This window comes from Lissotriton helveticus, chromosome 3_1 (genome assembly GCF_964261635.1).
Source record: "Lissotriton helveticus chromosome 3_1, aLisHel1.1, whole genome shotgun sequence".
NCBI lineage: Eukaryota > Metazoa > Chordata > Amphibia > Caudata > Salamandridae > Lissotriton > Lissotriton helveticus.
In genome coordinates this window covers 1,352,719,917-1,352,740,384 of record NC_136061.1, presented here as the reverse complement: position 1 = coordinate 1,352,740,384, position 20,468 = coordinate 1,352,719,917, and positions in this window count along the sequence as shown.

Here is a 20,468-nt window from a genome sequence, read left to right as displayed (position 1 = left end):
ACTGGGCTCAAAAGATGCAGCCCTGATGTCTCTCATGATAGCAGGTGGTTAAGTAGAAATTCACTGCTGGGCTGACCCTGCAGGAGCAAATGTATGCGAAAAATTTTCGTAGAATGAGATTTTCAGTGAAGAGCAGCCAGGCACATTTTAGCAAGTTTTACTTGTAAGTGGGGTTGGAAACGCTTTTCAGGCTCAGTACTGGGCTCAAAACATGCAGCCCTGATGTCTCTCATGATAGCAGGTGGTTAAGTAGAAATTCGCTGCTCGGCTGACCCTGCAGGAGCAAACGTATGCTAAAAATGTTCGTAGAATGAGATATTCAGTGAAGAGCAGCCAGGCACATTTAGCAAGTTTTACTTGTAAGTGGGGGTTGGAAACGCTTTTCCATACTCAATACTGGGCTCAAAAGATGCAGCCCTGATGTCTCTCATGATAGCAGGTGGTTAAGTAGAAATTCGCTGCTCGGCTGACCCTGCAGGAGCAAACGTATGCTAAAAATGTTCGTAGAATGAGATTTTCAGTGAAGGCAGCCTGGCACATTTTAGCAAGTTTTACTTGCAAGTGGGGTTGGAAACGCTTTTCAGGCTCAATACTGGGCTCAAAAGATGCAGCCCTGATGTCTCTCATGATAGCAGGTGGTTAAGTAGAAATTCGCTGCTCGGCTGTCCCTGCAGGAGCAAATGTATGCTAAAAATGTTCATAGAATGAGATTTTCAGTGAAGAGCAGCCAGGCACATTTTAGCAAGTTTTACTTGTAAGTGGGGTTGGAAACGCTTTTCAGGCTCAATACTGGGCTCAAAAGATGCAGCCCTGATGTCTCTTATGATAGCAGGTGGTTAAGTAGAAATTCGCTGCTCAGCTGATCCAGCAGGAGCAAACATATGCGAAAAATGTACGTAGAATGAGCTTTTTCAGTGAAGAGCAGCCAGGCACATTTTAGCAAGTTTTACTTGTAAGTGGGGTTGGAAACGCTTTTCAGGCTCAGTACTGGCCTCAAAAGATGCAGCCCTGATGTCTCTCATGATAGCAGGTGGTTAAGTAGAAATTCGCTGCTCGGCTGACCCTGCAGGATCAAACGTATGCTAAAAATGTTCATAGAATGAGATTTTCAGTGAAGAGCAGCCAGGCACATTTTAGCAAGTTTTACTTGTAAGTGGGGTAGGAAACGCTTTTCAGGCTCAGTACTGGGCTCAAAAGATGCAGCCCTGATGTCTCTCATGATAGCAGGTGGTTAAGTAGAAATTCGCTGCTCGGCTGACCCTGCAGGAGCAAACATATGCTAAAAATGTACGTAGAATGAGATTTTCAGTGAAGAGCAGCCAGGCACATTTTAGCAAGTTTTACTTGTAAGTGGGGTTGGAAACGCTTTTCAGGCTCAGTACTGGGCTCAAAAGATGCAGCCCTGATGTCTCTCATGATAGCAGGTGGTTAAGTAGAAATTTGCTGCTCGGCTGACCCGGCAGGAACAAACGTATGCCAAAAATGTACGTAGAATGAGATTTTCAGTGAATAGCAGCCAGGCACATTTTAGCAAGTTTTACTTGTAAGTGGGGATGGAAACGCTTTTCAGGCTCAGTACTGGGCTCAAAAGATGCAGCCCCGATGTCTCTCATGATAGCAGGTGGTTAAGTAGAAATTCGCTGCTCGGCTGACCCTGCAGGAGCAAACGTATGCTAAAAATGTTCGTAGAATGAGATTTTCAGTGAAGAGCAGCCTGGCACATTTTAGCAAGTTTTACTTGTAAGGGGGGTTGGAAACGCTTTTCCATACTCAATACTGGGCTCAAAACATGCAGCCCTGATGTCTCTCATGATAGCAGGTGGTTAAGTAGAAATTCGCTGCTCGGCTGATCCAGCAGGAGCAAACATATGCTAAAAATGTACGTAGAATGAGATTTTCAGTGAATAGCAGCCAGGCACATTTTAGCAAGTTTTACTTGTAAGTGGGGATAGAAACGCTTTTCAGGGTCAGTACTGGGCTCAAAAGATGCAGCCCTGATGTCTCTCATGATAGCAGGTGGTTAAGTAGAAATTCGCTGCTGGGCTGACCCTGCAGGAGCAAACGTATGCTAAAAATGTTCGTAGAATGAGCTTTTCAGTGAAGAGCAACCAGGCACTTTTTAGCAAGTTTTACTTGTAAGTGGGGTTGGAAACGCTTTTCAGGCTCAGTACTGGGCTCAAAACATGCAGTCCTGATGTCTCTCATGATAGGAGGTGGTAAAGTAGAAATTCGCTGCTCGGCTGACCCTGCAGGAGCAAATGTATGCTAAAAATGTTCGTAGAATGAGATTTTCAGTGAAGAGCAGCCAGGCACATTTTAGCAAGTTTTACTTGTAAGTGGGGTTGGAAACGCTTTTCAGGCTCAGTACTGGGCTCAAAACATGCAGCCCTGATGTCTCTCATGATAGCAGGTGGTTAAGTAGAAATTCGCTGCTCGGCTGACCCTGCAGGAGCAAACGTATGCTTAAAATGTTCGTAGAATGAGATTTTCAGTGAAGAGCAGCCAGGCACATTTTAGCAAGTTTTACTTGTAGGTGGGGTTGGAAACGCTTTTCAGGCTCAATACTGGGCTCAAAACATTGCAGCCCTGATGTCTCTCATGATAGCAGGTGGTTAAGTAGAAATTCGCTGCTCGGCTGACCCTGCAGGATCAAACGTATGCTAAAAATGTTCGTAGAATGAGCTTTTCAGTGAAGAGCAGCCAGGCACATTTTAACAAGTTTTACTTGTAAGTAGGGTTGGAAACGCTTTTCAGGCTCAGTACTGGGCTCAAAAGATGCAGCCCTGATGTCTCTCATGATAGCAGGTGGTTAAGTAGAAATTCGCTGCTCGGCTGACCCTGCAGGAGCAAACGTATGCTAAAAATGTTCGTAGAATGAGATTTTCAGTGAAGAGCAGCCTGGCACATTTTAGCAAGTTTTACTTGTAAGGGGGGTTGGAAACGCTTTTCCATACTCAATACTGGGCTCAAAAGATGCAGCCCTGATGTCTCTCATGATAGCAGGTGGTTAAGTAGAAATTCGCTGCTCGGCTGATCCAGCAGGAGCAAACATATGCTAAAAATGTACGTAGAATGAGATTTTCAGTGAATATCAGCCAGGCACATTTTAGCAAGTTTTACTTGTAAGTGGGGTTGGAAACGCTTTTCAGGCTCAGTACTGGGCTCAAAACATGCAGTCCTGATGTCTCTCATGATAGGAGGTGGTAAAGTAGAAATTCGCTGCTCGGCTGACCCTGCAGGAGCAAACGTATGCTAAAAATGTTCGTAGAATGAGATTTTCAGTGAAGAGCAGCCAGGCACATTTTAGCAAGTTTTACTTGTAAGTGGGGGTTGGAAACGCTTTTCCATACTCAATACTGGGCTCAAAAGATGCAGCCCTGATGTCTCTCATGATAGCAGGTGGTTAAGTAGAAATTCGCTGCTCGGCTGACCCTGCAGGAGCAAACGTATGCTAAAAATGTTCGTAGAATGAGATTTTCAGTGAAGGCAGCCTGGCACATTTTAGCAAGTTTTACTTGCAAGTGGGGTTGGAAACGCTTTTCAGGCTCAATACTGGGCTCAAAAGATGCAGCCCTGATGTCTCTCATGATAGCAGGTGGTTAAGTAGAAATTCGCTGCTCGGCTGTCCCTGCAGGAGCAAATGTATGCTAAAAATGTTCATAGAATGAGATTTTCAGTGAAGAGCAGCCAGGCACATTTTAGCAAGTTTTACTTGTAAGTGGGGTTGGAAACGCTTTTCAGGCTCAATACTGGGCTCAAAAGATGCAGCCCTGATGTCTCTTATGATAGCAGGTGGTTAAGTAGAAATTCGCTGCTCAGCTGATCCAGCAGGAGCAAACATATGCGAAAAATGTACGTAGAATGAGCTTTTTCAGTGAAGAGCAGCCAGGCACATTTTAGCAAGTTTTACTTGTAAGTGGGGTTGGAAACGCTTTTCAGGCTCAGTACTGGCCTCAAAAGATGCAGCCCTGATGTCTCTCATGATAGCAGGTGGTTAAGTAGAAATTCGCTGCTCGGCTGACCCTGCAGGATCAAACGTATGCTAAAAATGTTCATAGAATGAGATTTTCAGTGAAGAGCAGCCAGGCACATTTTAGCAAGTTTTACTTGTAAGTGGGGTAGGAAACGCTTTTCAGGCTCAGTACTGGGCTCAAAAGATGCAGCCCTGATGTCTCTCATGATAGCAGGTGGTTAAGTAGAAATTCGCTGCTCGGCTGACCCTGCAGGAGCAAACATATGCTAAAAATGTACGTAGAATGAGATTTTCAGTGAAGAGCAGCCAGGCACATTTTAGCAAGTTTTACTTGTAAGTGGGGTTGGAAACGCTTTTCAGGCTCAGTACTGGGCTCAAAAGATGCAGCCCTGATGTCTCTCATGATAGCAGGTGGTTAAGTAGAAATTTGCTGCTCGGCTGACCCGGCAGGAACAAACGTATGCCAAAAATGTACGTAGAATGAGATTTTCAGTGAATAGCAGCCAGGCACATTTTAGCAAGTTTTACTTGTAAGTGGGGATGGAAACGCTTTTCAGGCTCAGTACTGGGCTCAAAAGATGCAGCCCCGATGTCTCTCATGATAGCAGGTGGTTAAGTAGAAATTCGCTGCTCGGCTGACCCTGCAGGAGCAAACGTATGCTAAAAATGTTCGTAGAATGAGATTTTCAGTGAAGAGCAGCCTGGCACATTTTAGCAAGTTTTACTTGTAAGGGGGGTTGGAAACGCTTTTCCATACTCAATACTGGGCTCAAAACATGCAGCCCTGATGTCTCTCATGATAGCAGGTGGTTAAGTAGAAATTCGCTGCTCGGCTGATCCAGCAGGAGCAAACATATGCTAAAAATGTACGTAGAATGAGATTTTCAGTGAATAGCAGCCAGGCACATTTTAGCAAGTTTTACTTGTAAGTGGGGATAGAAACGCTTTTCAGGGTCAGTACTGGGCTCAAAAGATGCAGCCCTGATGTCTCTCATGATAGCAGGTGGTTAAGTAGAAATTCGCTGCTGGGCTGACCCTGCAGGAGCAAACGTATGCTAAAAATTTCGTAGAATGAGCTTTTCAGTGAAGAGCAACCAGGCACTTTTTAGCAAGTTTTACTTGTAAGTGGGGTTGGAAACGCTTTTCAGGCTCAGTACTGGGCTCAAAACATGCAGTCCTGATGTCTCTCATGATAGGAGGTGGTAAAGTAGAAATTCGCTGCTCGGCTGACCCTGCAGGAGCAAATGTATGCTAAAAATGTTCGTAGAATGAGATTTTCAGTGAAGAGCAGCCAGGCACATTTTAGCAAGTTTTACTTGTAAGTGGGGTTGGAAACGCTTTTCAGGCTCAGTACTGGGCTCAAAACATGCAGCCCTGATGTCTCTCATGATAGCAGGTGGTTAAGTAGAAATTCGCTGCTCGGCTGACCCTGCAGGAGCAAACGTATGCTTAAAATGTTCGTAGAATGAGATTTTCAGTGAAGAGCAGCCAGGCACATTTTAGCAAGTTTTACTTGTAGGTGGGGTTGGAAACGCTTTTCAGGCTCAATACTGGGCTCAAAACATTGCAGCCCTGATGTCTCTCATGATAGCAGGTGGTTAAGTAGAAATTCGCTGCTCGGCTGACCCTGCAGGATCAAACGTATGCTAAAAATGTTCGTAGAATTAGCTTTTCAGTGAAGAGCAGCCAGGCACATTTTAACAAGTTTTACTTGTAAGTAGGGTTGGAAACGCTTTTCAGGCTCAGTACTGGGCTCAAAAGATGCAGCCCTGATGTCTCTCATGATAGCAGGTGGTTAAGTAGAAATTCGCTGCTTGGCTGACCCTGCAGGAGCAAACGTATGCTAAAAATGTTCGTAGAATGAGATTTTCAGTGAAGAGCAGCCTGGCACATTTTAGCAAGTTTTACTTGTAAGGGGGGTTGGAAACGCTTTTCCATACTCAATACTGGGCTCAAAAGATGCAGCCCTGATGTCTCTCATGATAGCAGGTGGTTAAGTAGAAATTCGCTGCTCGGCTGATCCAGCAGGAGCAAACATATGCTAAAAATGTACGTAGAATGAGATTTTCAGTGAATATCAGCCAGGCACATTTTAGCAAGTTTTACTTGTAAGTGGGGTTGGAAACGCTTTTCAGGCTCAGTACTGGGCTCAAAACATGCAGTCCTGATGTCTCTCATGATAGGAGGTGGTAAAGTAGAAATTCGCTGCTCGGCTGACCCTGCAGGAGCAAACGTATGCTAAAAATGTTCGTAGAATGAGATTTTCAGTGAAGAGCAGCCAGGCACATTTTAGCAAGTTTTACTTGTAAGTGGGGTTGGAAACGCTTTTCAGGCTCAATACTGGGCTCAAAACATTGCAGCCCTGATGTCTCTCATGATAGCAGGTGGTTAAGTAGAAATTCGCTGCTCGGCTGACCCTGCAGGATCAAACGTATGCTATAAATGTTCGTAGAATGAGATTTTCAGTGAAGAGCAGCCAGGCACATTTTAGCAAGTTTTACTTGTATGTGGGGTTGGAAACGCTTTTCAGGCTCAGTACTGGGCTCAAAAGATGCAGCCCTGATGTCTCTCATGATAGCAGGTGGTTAAGTAGAAATTCGCTGCTCGGTTGACCCTGCAGGATCAAACGTATGCTAAAAATGTTCGTAGAATGAGCTTTTCAGTGAAGAGCAGCCAGGCACATTTTGGTAAGTTTTACTTGTACGTGGAGTTGGAAACGCTTTTCAGGCTCAGTACTGGGCTCAAAACATGCAGCCCTGATGTCTCTCATGATAGCAGGTGGTTAAGTAGAAATTCGCTGCTCGGCTGACCCAGCAGGACCAAACGTATGCTAAAAATGTTCGTAGAATGAGATTTTCAGTGAAGAGCAGCCAGGCACATTTGAGCAAGTTTTACTTGTAAGTGGGGTTGGAAATGCTTTTTAGGCTCAATACTTGGCTCAAAAGATGCTGCCCTGATGTCTCTCATGATAGCAGGTGGTTAAGTAGAAATTCGCTGCTCGGCTGACCCTGCAGGAGCAAACGTATGCTAAAAATGTTCGTAGAATGAGATTTTCAGTTAAGAGCAGCCAGGCACATTTTAGCAAGTTTTACTTGTATGTGGGGTTGGAAACGCTTTTCAGGCTCAGTACTGGGCTCAAAAGATGCAGCCCTGATGTCTCTCATGATAGCAGGTGGTTAAGTAGAAATTCGCTGCTCGGTTGACCCTGCAGGATCAAACGTATGCTAAAAATGTTCGTAGAATGAGCTTTTCAGTGAAGAGCAGCCAGGCACATTTTAGCAAGTTTTACTTGTACGTGGAGTTGAAAACGCTTTTCAGGCTCAGTACTGGGCTCAAAACATGCAGCCCTGATGTCTCTCATGATAGCAGGTGGTTAAGTAGAAATTCGCTGCTCGGCTGACCCAGCAGGACCAAACGTATGCTAAAAATGTTCGTAGAATGAGATTTTCAGTGAAGAGCAGCCAGGCACATTTTAGCAAGTTTTACTTGTAAGTGGGGTTGGAAACGATTTTCAGGCTCAATACTTGGCTCAAAAGATGCTGCCCTGATGTCTCTCATGATAGCAGGTGGTTAAGTAGAAATTCGGTGCTCGGCTGACCCTGCAGGAGCAAACGTATGCTAAAAATGTTCGTAGAATGAGATTTTCAGTGAAGAGCAGCCAGGCACATTTTAGCAAGTTTTACTTGTAAGTGGGGTTGGAAACGCTTTTCAGGCTCAATACTGGGCTCAAAAGATGCAGCCCTGATGTCTCTCATGATAGCAGGTGGTTAAGTAGAAATTTGCTGCTCGGCTGACCCTGCAGGAGCAAACGTATGCTAAAAATGTTCCTAGAATGAGATTTTCAGTGAAGGCAGCCTGGCACATTTTAGCAAGTTTTACTTGTAAGTGGGGTTGGAAACGCTTTTCAGGCTCAATACTGGGCTCAAAAGATGCAGCCCTGATGTCTCTCATGATAGCAGGTGGTTAAGTAGAAATTCGCTGCTCGGCTGACCCTGCAGGAGCAAACGTATGCTAAAAATGTTCGTAGAAAGAGATTTTCAGTGAAGAGCAGCCAGGCACATTTTAGCAAGTTTTACTTGTAAGTGGGGTTGGAAACGCTTTTCAGGCTCAATACTGGGCTCAAAAGATGCAGCCCTGATGTCTCTTATGATAGCAGGTGGTTAAGTAGAAATTTGCTGCTCAGCTGAATCAGCAGGAGCAAACATATGCGAAAAATGTACGTAGAATGAGCTTTTTCAGTGAAGAGCAGCCAGGCACATTTTAGCAAGTTTTACTTGTAAGTGGGGTTGGAAACGCTTTTCAGGCTCAGTACTGGGCTCAAAAGATGCAGCCCTGATGTCTCTCATGATAGCAGGTGGTTAAGTAGAAATTCGCTGCTCGGCTGACCCTGCAGGATCAAACGTATGCTAAAAATGTTCGTAGAATGAGATTTTCAGTGAAGAGCAGCCAGGCACATTTTAGCAAGTTTTACTTGTAAGTGGGGTAGGAAACGCTTTTCAGGCTCAGTACTGGGCTCAAAAGATGCAGCCCTGATGTCTCTCATGATAGCAGGTGGTTAAGTAGAAATTCGCTGCTCGGCTGACCCTGCAGGAGCAAACATATGCTAAAAATGTACGTAGAATGAGATTTTCAGTGAAGAGCAGCCAGGCACATTTTAGCAAGTTTTACTTGTAAGTGGGGTTAGAAATGTTTTTTAGGCTCAGTACTGGGGTCAAAACATGCAGTCCTGATGTCTCTCATGATAGGAGGTGGTAAAGTAGAAATTCGCTGCTCGGCTGACCCTGCAGGAGCAAATGTATGCTAAAAATGTTTGTAGAATGAGATTTTCAGTGAAGAGCAGCCAGGCACATTTTAGCAAGTTTTACTTGTAAGTGGGGTTGGAAACGCTTTTCAGGCTCAGTACTGGGCTCAAAACATGCAGCCCTGATGTCTCTCATGATAGCAGGTGGTTAAGTAGAAATTCGCTGCTCGGCTGACCCTGCAGGAGCAAATGTATGCTAAAAATGTTCGTAGAATGAGCTTTTCAGTGAAGAGCAGCCAGGCACATTTTAGCAAGTTTTACTTGTAAGTGGGGTTGGAAACGTTTTTTAGGCTCAGTACTGGGCTCAAAACATGCAGTCCTGATGTCTCTCATGATAGGAGGTGGTAAAGTAGAAATTCGCTGCTCGGCTGACCCTGCAGGAGCAAATGTATGCTAAAAATGTTTGTAGAATGAGATTTTCAGTGAAGAGCAGCCAGGCACATTTGAGCAAGTTTTACTTGTAAGTGGGGTTGGAAACGCTTTTCAGGCTCAGTACTGGGCTCAAAACATGCAGCGCTGATGTCTCTCATGATAGCAGGTGGTTAAGTAGAAATTCACTGCTCGGCTGACCCTGCAGGAGCAAACGTATGCTAAAAATGTTCGTAGAATGAGATTTTCAGTGAAGAGCAGCCAGGCACATTTTAGCAAGTTTTACTTGTAAGTGGGGTTGGAAACGCTTTTCAGGCTCAATACTGGGCTCAAAACATTGCAGCCCTGATGTCTCTCATGATAGCAGGTGGTTAAGTAGAAATTCGCTGCTCGGCTGACCCTGCAGGATCAAACGTATGCTAAAAATGTTCGTAGAATGAGCTTTTCAGTGAAGAGCAGCCAGGCACATTTTAACAAGTTTTACTTGTAAGTAGGGTTGGAAACGCTTTTCAGGCTCAGTACTGGGCTCAAAAGATGCAGCCCTGATGTCTCTCATGATAGCAGGTGGTTCAGTAGAAATTTGCTGCTCGGCTGACCCTGCAGGAGCAAACGTATGCTAAAAATGTTCGTAGAATGAGATTTTCAGTGAAGAGCAGCCAGGCACATTTTAGCAAGTTTTACTTGTATGTGGGGTTGGAAATGCTTTTCAGGCTCAGTACTGGGCTCAAAAGATGCAGCCCTGATGTCTCTCATGATAGCAGGTGGTTAAGTAGAAATTCGCTGCTCGGTTGACCCTGCAGGATCAAACGTATGCTAAAAATGTTCGTAGAATGAGCTTTTCAGTGAAGAGCAGCCAGGCACATTTTAGCAAGTTTTACTTGTACGTGGAGTTGGAAACGCTTTTCAGGCTCAGTACTGGGCTCAAAACATGCAGCCCTGATGTCTCTCATGATAGCAGGTGGTTAAGTAGAAATTCGCTGCTCGGCTGACCCAGCAGGACCAAACGTATGCTAAAAATGTTCATAGAATGAGATTTTCAGTAAAGAGCAGCCAGGCACATTTTAGCAAGTTTTACTTGTAAGTGGGGTTGGAAACGCTTTTCAGGCTCAATACTTGGCTCAAAAGATGCTGCCCTGATGTCTCTCATGATAGCAGGTGGTTAAGTAGAAATTCGCTGCTCGGCTGACCCTGCAGGAGCAAACGTATGCTAAAAATGTTCGTAGAATGAGATTTTCAGTTAAGAGCAGCCAGGCACATTTTAGCAAGTTTTACTTGTATGTGGGGTTGGAAACGCTTTTCAGGCTCAGTACTGGGCTCAAAAGATGCAGCCCTGATGTCTCTCATGATAGCAGGTGGTTAAGTAGAAATTCGCTGCTCGGTTGACCCTGCAGGATCAAACGTATGCTAAAAATGTTCGTAGAATGAGCTTTTCAGTGAAGAGCAGCCAGGCACATTTTAGCAAGTTTTACTTGTACGTGGAGTTGGAAACGCTTTTCAGGCTCAGTACTGGGCTCAAAACATGCAGCCCTGATGTCTCTCATGATAGCAGGTGGTTAAGTAGAAATTCGCTGCTCGGCTGACCCAGCAGGACCAAACGTATGCTAAAAATGTTCGTAGAATGAGATTTTCAGTGAAGAGCAGCCAGGCACATTTTAGCAAGTTTTACTTGTAAGTGGGGTTGGAAACGATTTTCAGGCTCAATACTTGGCTCAAAAGATGCTGCCCTGATGTCTCTCATGATAGCAGGTCGTTAAGTAGAAATTCGCTGCTCGGCTGACCCTGCAGGAGCAAACGTATGCTAAAAATGTTCGTAGAATGAGATTTTCAGTGAAGAGCAGCCAGGCACATTTTAGCAAGTTTTACTTGTAAGTGGGGTTGGAAACGCTTTTCAGGCTCAATACTGGGCTCAAAAGATGCAGCCCTGATGTCTCTCATGATAGCAGGTGGTTAAGTAGAAATTTGCTGCTCGGCTGACCCTGCAGGAGCAAACGTATGCTAAAAATGTTCGTAGAATGAGATTTTCAGTGAAGAGCAGCCAGGCACATTTTAGCAAGTTTTACTTGTAAGTGGGGGTTGGAAACGCTTTTCCATACTCAATACTGGGCTCAAAAGATGCAGCCCTGATGTCTCTCATGATAGCAGGTGGTTAAGTAGAAATTCGCTGCTCGGCTGTCCCTGCAGGAGCAAATGTATGCTAAAAATGTTCGTAGAATGAGCTTTTCAGTGAAGAGCAGCCAGGCACATTTTAGCAAGTTTTACTTGTAAGTGGGGTTGGAAACGTTTTTTAGGCTCAGTACTGGGCTCAAAACATGCAGTTCTGATGTCTCTCATGATAGGAGGTGGTAAAGTAGAAATTCGCTGCTCGGCTGACCCTGCAGGAGCAAATGTATGCTAAAAATGTTTGTAGAATGAGATTTTCAGTGAAGAGCAGCCAGGCACATTTTAGCAAGTTTTACTTGTAAGTGGGGTTGGAAACGCTTTTCAGGCTCAGTACTGGGCTCAAAACATGCAGCCCTGATGTCTCTCATGATAGCAGGTGGTTAAGTAGAAATTCGCTGCTCGGCTGACCCTGCAGGAGCAAACGTATGCTAAAAATGTTCGTAGAATGAGATTTTCAGTGAAGAGCAGCCAGGCACATTTTAGCAAGTTTTACTTGTAAGTGGGGTTGGAAACGCTTTTCAGGCTCAATACTGGGCTCAAAACATTGCAGCCCTGATGTCTCTCATGATAGCAGGTGGTTAAGTAGAAATTCGCTGCTCGGCTGACCCTGCAGGATCAAACGTATGCTAAAAATGTTCGTAGAATGAGCTTTTCAGTGAAGAGCAGCCAGGCACATTTTAACAAGTTTTACTTGTAAGTAGGGTTGGAAACGCTTTTCAGGCTCAGTACTGGGCTCAAAAGATGCAGCCCTGATGTCTCTCGTGATAGCAGGTGGTTAAGTAGAAATTTGCTGCTCGGCTGACCCTGCAGGAGCAAACGTATGCTAAAAATGTTCGTAGAATGAGATTTTCAGTGAAGAGCAGCCAGGCACATTTTAGCAAGTTTTACTTGTACGTGGAGTTGGAAACGCTTTTCAGGCTCAGTACTGGGCTCAAAACATGCAGCCCTGATGTCTCTCATGATAGCAGGTGGTTAAGTAGAAATTCGCTGCTCGGCTGACCCAGCAGGACCAAACGTATGCTAAAAATGTTCGTAGAATGAGCTTTTCAGTGAAGAGCAGCCTGGCACATTTTAGCGAATTTTACTTGTAAGTGGGGTTGGAAACGCTTTTCAGGCTCAGTACTGGGCTCAAAAGATGCAGCCCTGATGTCTCTCATGATAGCAGGTGGTTAAGTAGAAATTCGCTGCTCGGTTGACCCTGCAGGATCAAACGTATGCTAAAAATGTTCGTAGAATGAGCTTTTCAGTGAAGAGCAGCCAGGCACATTTTAGCAAGTTTTACTTGTACGTGGAGTTGGAAACGCTTTTCAGGCTCAGTACTGGGCTCAAAACATGCAGCCCTGATGTCTCTCATGATAGCAGGTGGTTAAGTAGAAATTCGCTGCTCGGCTGACCCAGCAGGACCAAACGTATGCTAAAAATGTTCGTAGAATGAGATTTTCAGTAAAGAGCAGCCAGGCACATTTTAGCAAGTTTTACTTGTAAGTGGGGTTGGAAACGCTTTTCAGGCTCAATACTTGGCTCAAAAGATGCTGCCCTGATGTCTCTCATGATAGCAGGTGGTTAAGTAGAAATTCGCTGCTCGGCTGACCCTGCAGGAGCAAACGTATGCTAAAAATGTTCGTAGAATGAGATTTTCAGTTAAGAGCAGCCAGGCACATTTTAGCAAGTTTTACTTGTATGTGGGGTTGGAAACGCTTTTCAGGCTCAGTACTGGGCTCAAAAGATGCAGCCCTGATGTCTCTCATGATAGCAGGTGGTTAAGTAGAAATTCGCTGCTCGGTTGACCCTGCAGGATCAAACGTATGCTAAAAATGTTCGTAGAATGAGCTTTTCAGTGAAGAGCAGCCAGGCACATTTTAGCAAGTTTTACTTGTACGTGGAGTTGGAAACGCTTTTCAGGCTCAGTACTGGGCTCAAAACATGCAGCCCTGATGTCTCTCATGATAGCAGGTGGTTAAGTAGAAATTCGCTGCTCGGCTGACCCAGCAGGACCAAACGTATGCTAAAAATGTTCGTAGAATGAGATTTTCAGTGAAGAGCAGCCAGGCACATTTTAGCAAGTTTTACTTGTAAGTGGGGTTGGAAACGATTTTCAGGCTCAATACTTGGCTCAAAAGATGCTGCCCTGATGTCTCTCATGATAGCAGGTGGTTAAGTAGAAATTCGCTGCTCGGCTGACCCTGCAGGAGCAAACGTATGCTAAAAATGTTCGTAGAATGAGATTTTCAGTGAAGAGCAGCCAGGCACATTTTAGCAAGTTTTACTTGTAAGTGGGGTTGGAAACGCTTTTCAGGCTCAATACTGGGCTCAAAAGATGCAGCCCTGATGTCTCTCATGATAGCAGGTGGTTAAGTAGAAATTTGCTGCTCGGCTGACCCTGCAGGAGCAAACGTATGCTAAAAATGTTCGTAGAATGAGATTTTCAGTGAAGAGCAGCCAGGCACATTTTAGCAAGTTTTACTTGTAAGTGGGGGTTGGAAACGCTTTTCCATACTCAATACTGGGCTCAAAAGATGCAGCCCTGATGTCTCTCATGATAGCAGGTGGTTAAGTAGAAATTCGCTGCTCGGCTGACCCTGCAGGAGCAAACGTATGCTAAAAATGTTCCTAGAATGAGATTTTCAGTGAAGGCAGCCTGGCACATTTTAGCAAGTTTTACTTGTAAGTGGGATTGGAAACGCTTTTCAGGCTCAATACTGGGCTCAAAAGATGCAGCCCTGATGTCTCTCATGATAGCAGGTGGTTAAGTAGAAATTCGCTGCTCGGCTGACCCTGCAGGATCAAACGTATGCTAAAAATGTTCGTAGAATGAGATTTTCAGTGAAGAGCAGCCAGGCACATTTTAGCAAGTTTTACTTGTAAGTGGGGTAGGAAACGCTTTTCAGGCTCAGTACTGGGCTCAAAAGATGCAGCCCTGATGTCTCTCATGATAGCAGGTGGTTAAGTAGAAATTCGCTGCTCGGCTGACCCTGCAGGAGCAAACATATGCTAAAAATGTACGTAGAATGAGATTTTCAGTGAAGAGCAGCCAGGCACATTTTAGCAAGTTTTACTTGTAAGTGGGGTTGGAAACGCTTTTCAGGCTCAGTACTGGGCTCAAAAGATGCAGCCCTGATGTCTCTCATGATAGCAGGTGGTTAAGTAGAAATTCGCTGCTCGGCTGACCCGGCAGGAACAAACGTATGCCAAAAATGTACGTAGAATGAGATTTTCAGTGAATAGCAGCCAGGCACATTTTAGCAAGTTTTACTTTTAAGTGGGGATGGAAACGCTTTTTAGGCTCAGTACTGGGCTCAAAAGATGCAGCCCCGATGTCTCTCATGATAGCAGGTGGTTAAGTAGAAATTCGCTGCTCGGCTGACCCGGCAGGAGCAAACGTATGCTAAAAATGTTCGTAGAATGAGCTTTTCAGTGAAGAGCAGCCAGGCACATTTTAGCAAGTTTTACTTGTATGTGGGGTTGGAAACGCTTTTCAGGCTCAGTACTGGGCTCAAAAGATGCAGCCCTGATGTCTCTCATGATAGCAGGTGGTTAAGTAGAAATTCGCTGTTCGGCTGACCCAGCAGGACCAAACGTATGCTAAAAATGTTCGTAGAATGAGATTTTCAGTGAAGAGCAGCCAGGCACATTTTAGCAAGTTTTACTTGTAAGTGGGGTTGGAAACGCTTTTCAGGCTCAATACTTGGCTCAAAAGATGCAGCCCTGATGTCTCTCATGATAGCAGGTGGTTAAGTAGAAATTCGCTGCTCGGCTGACCCTGCAGGAGCAAACGTATGCTAAAAATGTTCGTAGAATGAGATTTTCAGTGAAGAGCAGCCTGGCACATTTTAGCGAATTTTACTTGTAAGTGGGGTTGGAAACGCTTTTCAGGCTCAATACTGGGCTCAAAAGATGCAGCCCTGATGTCTCTCATGATAGCAGGTGGTTAAGTAGAAATTCGCTGCTCGGCTGACCCTGCAGGAGCAAACGTATGCTAAAAATGTTCGTAGAATGAGATTTTCAGTGAAGAGCAGCCAGGCACATTTTAGCAAGTTTTACTTGTAAGTGGGGTTGGAAACGCTTTTCAGGCTCAGTACTGGGCTCAAAAGATGCAGCCCTGATGTCTCTCATGATAGCAGGTGGTTAAGTAGAATTCGCTGCTCGGCTGACCCTGCAGGAGCAAACGTATGCCAAAAATGTTCGTAGAATGAGATTTTCAGTGAAGAGCAGCCTGGCACATTTTAGCAAGTTTTACTTGTAAGGGGGGTTGGAAACGCTTTTCCATACTCAATACTGGGCTCAAAAGATGCAGCCCTGATGTCTCTCATGATAGCAGGTGGTTAAGTAGAAATTCGCTGCTCGGCTGATCCAGCAGGAGCAAACGTATGCTAAAAATGTTCGTAAAATGAGCTTTTCAGTGAAGAGCAGCCAGGCACATTTTAGCAAGTTTTACTTGTATGTGGGGTTGGAAACGCTTTTCAGGCTCAGTACTATGCTCAAAAGATGCAGCCCTGATGTCTCTCATGATAGCAGGTGGTTAAGTAGAAATTCGCTGCTCGGCTGACCCAGCAGGACCAAACGTATGCTAAAAATTTTCGTAGAATGAGATTTTCAGTGAAGAGCAGCCAGGCACATTTTAGCAAGTTTTACTTGTAAGTGGGGTTGGAAAGGCTTTTCAGGCTCAATACTGGGCTCAAAAGATGCAGCCCTGATGTCTCTCATGATAGCAGGTGGTTAAGTAGAAATTCACTGCTCGGCTGATCCAGCAGGAGCAAACATATGTGAAAAATGTACGTAGAATGAGCTTTTTCAGTGAAGAGCAGCCAGGCACATTTTAGCAAGTTTTAATTGTAAGTGGGGTTGGAAACGCTTTTCAGGCTCAGTACTGGACTCAAAAGATGCAGCCCTGATGTCTCTCATGATAGCAGGTGGTTAAGTAGAAATTCGCTGCTCAGCTGACCCTGCAGGAGCAAACGTATGCTAAAAATGTTCGTAGAATGAGATTTTCAGTGAAGAGCAGCCAGGCACATTTTAGCAAGTTTTACTTGTAAGTGGGGGTTGGAAACGCTTTTCCATACTCAATACTGGGCTCAAAAGATGCAGCCCTGATGTCTCTCATGATAGCAGGTGGTTAAGTAGAAATTCGCTGCTCGGCTGACCCTGCAGGAGCAAACATATGCTAAAAATGTTCGTAGAATGAGATTTTCAGTGAAGAGCAGCCTAGCACATTTTAGCAAGTTTTACTTGTAAGTGGGGTTGGAAACGCTTTTCAGGCTCAATACTGGGCTCAAAAGATGCAGCCCTGATGTCTTTCATGATAGCAGGTGGTTAAGTAGAAATTCGCTGCTCGGCTGACCCTGCAGGAGCAAACGTATGCTAAAAATGTTCGTAGAATGAGATTTTCAGTGAAGAGCAGCCAGGCACATTTTAGCAAGTTTTACTTGTAAGTGGGGTTGGAAACACTTTTCAGGCTCAATACTGGGCTCAAAAGATGCAGCCCTGATGTCTCTTATGATAGCAGGTGGTTAAGTAGAAATTCGCTGCTCAGCTGATCCAGCAGGAGCAAACATATGCGAAAAATGTACGTAGAATGAGCTTTTTCAGTGAAGAGCAGCCAGGCACATTTTAGCAAGTTTTACTTGTAAGTGGGGTTGGAAACGCTTTTCAGGCTCAGTACTGGGCTCAAAAGATGCAGCCCTGATGTCTCTCATGATAGCAGGTGGTTAAGTAGAAATTCGCTGCTCGGCTGACCCTGCAGGATCAAACCTATGCTAAAAATGTTCGTAGAATGAGATTTTCAGTGAAGAGCAGCCAGGCACATTTTAGCAAGTTGTACTTGTAAGTGGAGTAGGAAACGCTTTTCAGGCTCAGTACTGGGCTCAAAAGATGCAGCCCTGATGTCTCTCATGATAGCAGGTGGTTAAGTAGAAATTCGCTGCTCAGCTGACCCTGCAGGAGCAAACATATGCTAAAAATGTACGTAGAATGAGATTTTCAGTGAAGAGCAGCCAGGCACATTTTAGCAAGTTTTACTTGTAAGTGGGGTTGGAAACGCTTTTCAGGCTCAGTACTGGGCTCAAAAGATGCAGCCCTGATGTCTCTCATGATAGCAGGTGGTTAAGTAGAAATTCGCTGCTCGGCTGACCCGGCAGGAACAAACGTATGCCAAAAATGTACGTAGAATGAGATTTTCAGTGAATAGCAGTCAGGCACATTTTAGCAAGTTTTACTTGTAAGTGGGGATGGAAATGCTTTTTAGGCTCAGTACTGGGCTCAAAAGATGCAGCCCTGATGTCTCTCATGATAGCAGGTGGTTAAGTAGAAATTCGCTGCTCGACCGACCCGGCAGGAGCAAAAGTATGCTAAAAATTTTCGTAGAATGAGCTTTTCAGTGAAGAGCAGCCAGGCACATTTTAGCAAGTTTTACTTGTATGTGGGGTTGGAAACGCTTTTCAGGCTCAGTACTGGGCTCAAAAGATGCAGCCCTGATGTCTCTCATGATAGCAGGTGGTTAAGTAGAAATTCGCTGCTCGGCTGACCCAGCAGGACCAAACGTATGCTAAAAATGTTCGTAGAATGAGATTTTCAGTGAAGAGCAGCCAGGCACATTTTAGCAAGTTTTACTTGTAAGTGGGGTTGGAAACGCTTTTCAGGCTCACTACTTGGCTCAAAAGATGCAGCCCTGATGTCTCTCATGATAGCAGGTGGTTAAGTAGAAATTCGCTGCTCGGCTGACCCTGCAGGAGCAAACGTATGCTAAAAATGTTCGTAGAATGAGATTTTCAGTGAAGAGCAGCCTGGCACATTTTAGCGAATTTTACTTGTAAGTGGGGTTGGAAACGCTTTTCAGGCTCAATACTGGGCTCAAAAGATGCAGCCCTGATGTCTTTCATGATAGCAGGTGGTTAAGTAGAAATTCGCTGCTCGGCTGACCCTGCAGGAGCAAACGTATGCTAAAAATGTTCGTAGAATGAGATTTTCAGTGAAGAGCAGCCAGGCACATTTTAGCAAGTTTTACTTGTAAGTGGGGTTGGAAACGCTTTTCAGGCTCAGTACTGGGCTCAAAAGATGCAGCCCTGATGTCTCTCATGATAGCAGGTGGTTAAGTAGAATTCGCTGCTCGGCTGACCCTGCAGGAGCAAACTTATGCCAAAAATGTTCGTAGAATGAGATTTTCAGTGAAGAGCAGCCTGGCACATTTTAGCAAGTTTTACTTGTAAGGGGGGTTGGAAATGCTTTTCCATACTCAATACTGGGCTCACAAGATGCAGCCCTGATGTCTCTCATGATAGCAGGTGGTTAAGTAGAAATTCGCTGCTCGGCTGATCCAGCAGGAGCAAACGTATGCTAAAAATGTTCGTAGAATGAGCTTTTCAGTGAAGAGCAGCCAGGCACATTTTAGCAAGTTTTACTTGTATGTGGGGTTGGAAACGCTTTTCAGGCTCAGTACTATGCTCAAAAGATGCAGCCCTGATGTCTCTCATGATAGCAGGTGGTTAAGTAGAAATTCGCTGCTCGGCTGACCCTGCAGGAGCAAACGTATGCTAAAAATGTTCGTAGAATGAGATTTTCAGTGAAGAGCAGCCAGGCACATTTTAGCAAGTTTTACTTGTAAGTGGGGGTTGGAAACGCTTTTCCATACTCAATACTGGGCTCAAAAGATGCAGCCCTGATGTCTCTCATGATAGCAGGTGGTTAAGTAGAAATTCGCTGCTCGGCTGACCCTGCAGGAGCAAACATATGCTAAAAATGTTCGTAGAATGAGATTTTCAGTGAAGAGCAGCCTAGCACATTTTAGCAAGTTTTACTTGTAAGTGGGGTTGGAAACGCTTTTCAGGCTCAATACTGGGCTCAAAAGATGCAGCCCTGATGTCTTTCATGATAGCAGGTGGTTAAGTAGAAATTCGCTGCTCGGCTGACCCTGCAGGAGCAAACGTATGCTAAAAATGTTCGTAGAATGAGATTTTCAGTGAAGAGCAGCCAGGCACATTTTAGCAAGTTTTACTTGTAAGTGGGGTTGGAAACACTTTTCAGGCTCAATACTGGGCTCAAAAGATGCAGCCCTGATGTCTCTTATGATAGCAGGTGGTTAAGTAGAAATTCGCTGCTCAGCTGATCCAGCAGGAGCAAACATATGCGAAAAATGTACGTAGAATGAGCTTTTTCAGTGAAGAGCAGCCAGGCACATTTTAGCAAGTTTTACTTGTAAGTGGGGTTGGAAACGCTTTTCAGGCTCAGTACTGGGCTCAAAAGATGCAGCCCTGATGTCTCTCATGATAGCAGGTGGTTAAGTAGAAATTCGCTGCTCGGCTGACCCTGCAGGATCAAACCTATGCTAAAAATGTTCGTAGAATGAGATTTTCAGTGAAGAGCAGCCAGGCACATTTTAGCAAGTTGTACTTGTAAGTGGAGTAGGAAACGCTTTTCAGGCTCAGTACTGGGCTCAAAAGATGCAGCCCTGATGTCTCTCATGATAGCAGGTGGTTAAGTAGAAATTCGCTGCTCAGCTGACCCTGCAGGAGCAAACATATGCTAAAAATGTACGTAGAATGAGATTTTCAGTGAAGAGCAGCCAGGCACATTTTAGCAAGTTTTACTTGTAAGTGGGGTTGGAAACGCTTTTCAGGCTCAGTACTGGGCTCAAAAGATGCAGCCCTGATGTCTCTCATGATAGCAGGTGGTTAAGTAGAAATTCGCTGCTCGGCTGACCCGGCAGGAACAAACGTATGCCAAAAATGTACGTAGAATGAGATTTTCAGTGAATAGCAGTCAGGCACATTTTAGCAAGTTTTACTTGTAAGTGGGGATGGAAATGCTTTTTAGGCTCAGTACTGGGCTCAAAAGATGCAGCCCTGATGTCTCTCATGATAGCAGGTGGTTAAGTAGAAATTCGCTGCTCGACCGACCCGGCAGGAGCAAAAGTATGCTAAAAATTTTCGTAGAATGAGCTTTTCAGTGAAGAGCAGCCAGGCACATTTTAGCAAGTTTTACTTGTATGTGGGGTTGGAAACGCTTTTCAGGCTCAGTACTGGGCTCAAAAGATGCAGCCCTGATGTCTCTCATGATAGCAGGTGGTTAAGTAGAAATTCGCTGCTCGGCTGACCCAGCAGGACCAAACGTATGCTAAAAATGTTCGTAGAATGAGATTTTCAGTGAAGAGCAGCCAGGCACATTTTAGCAAGT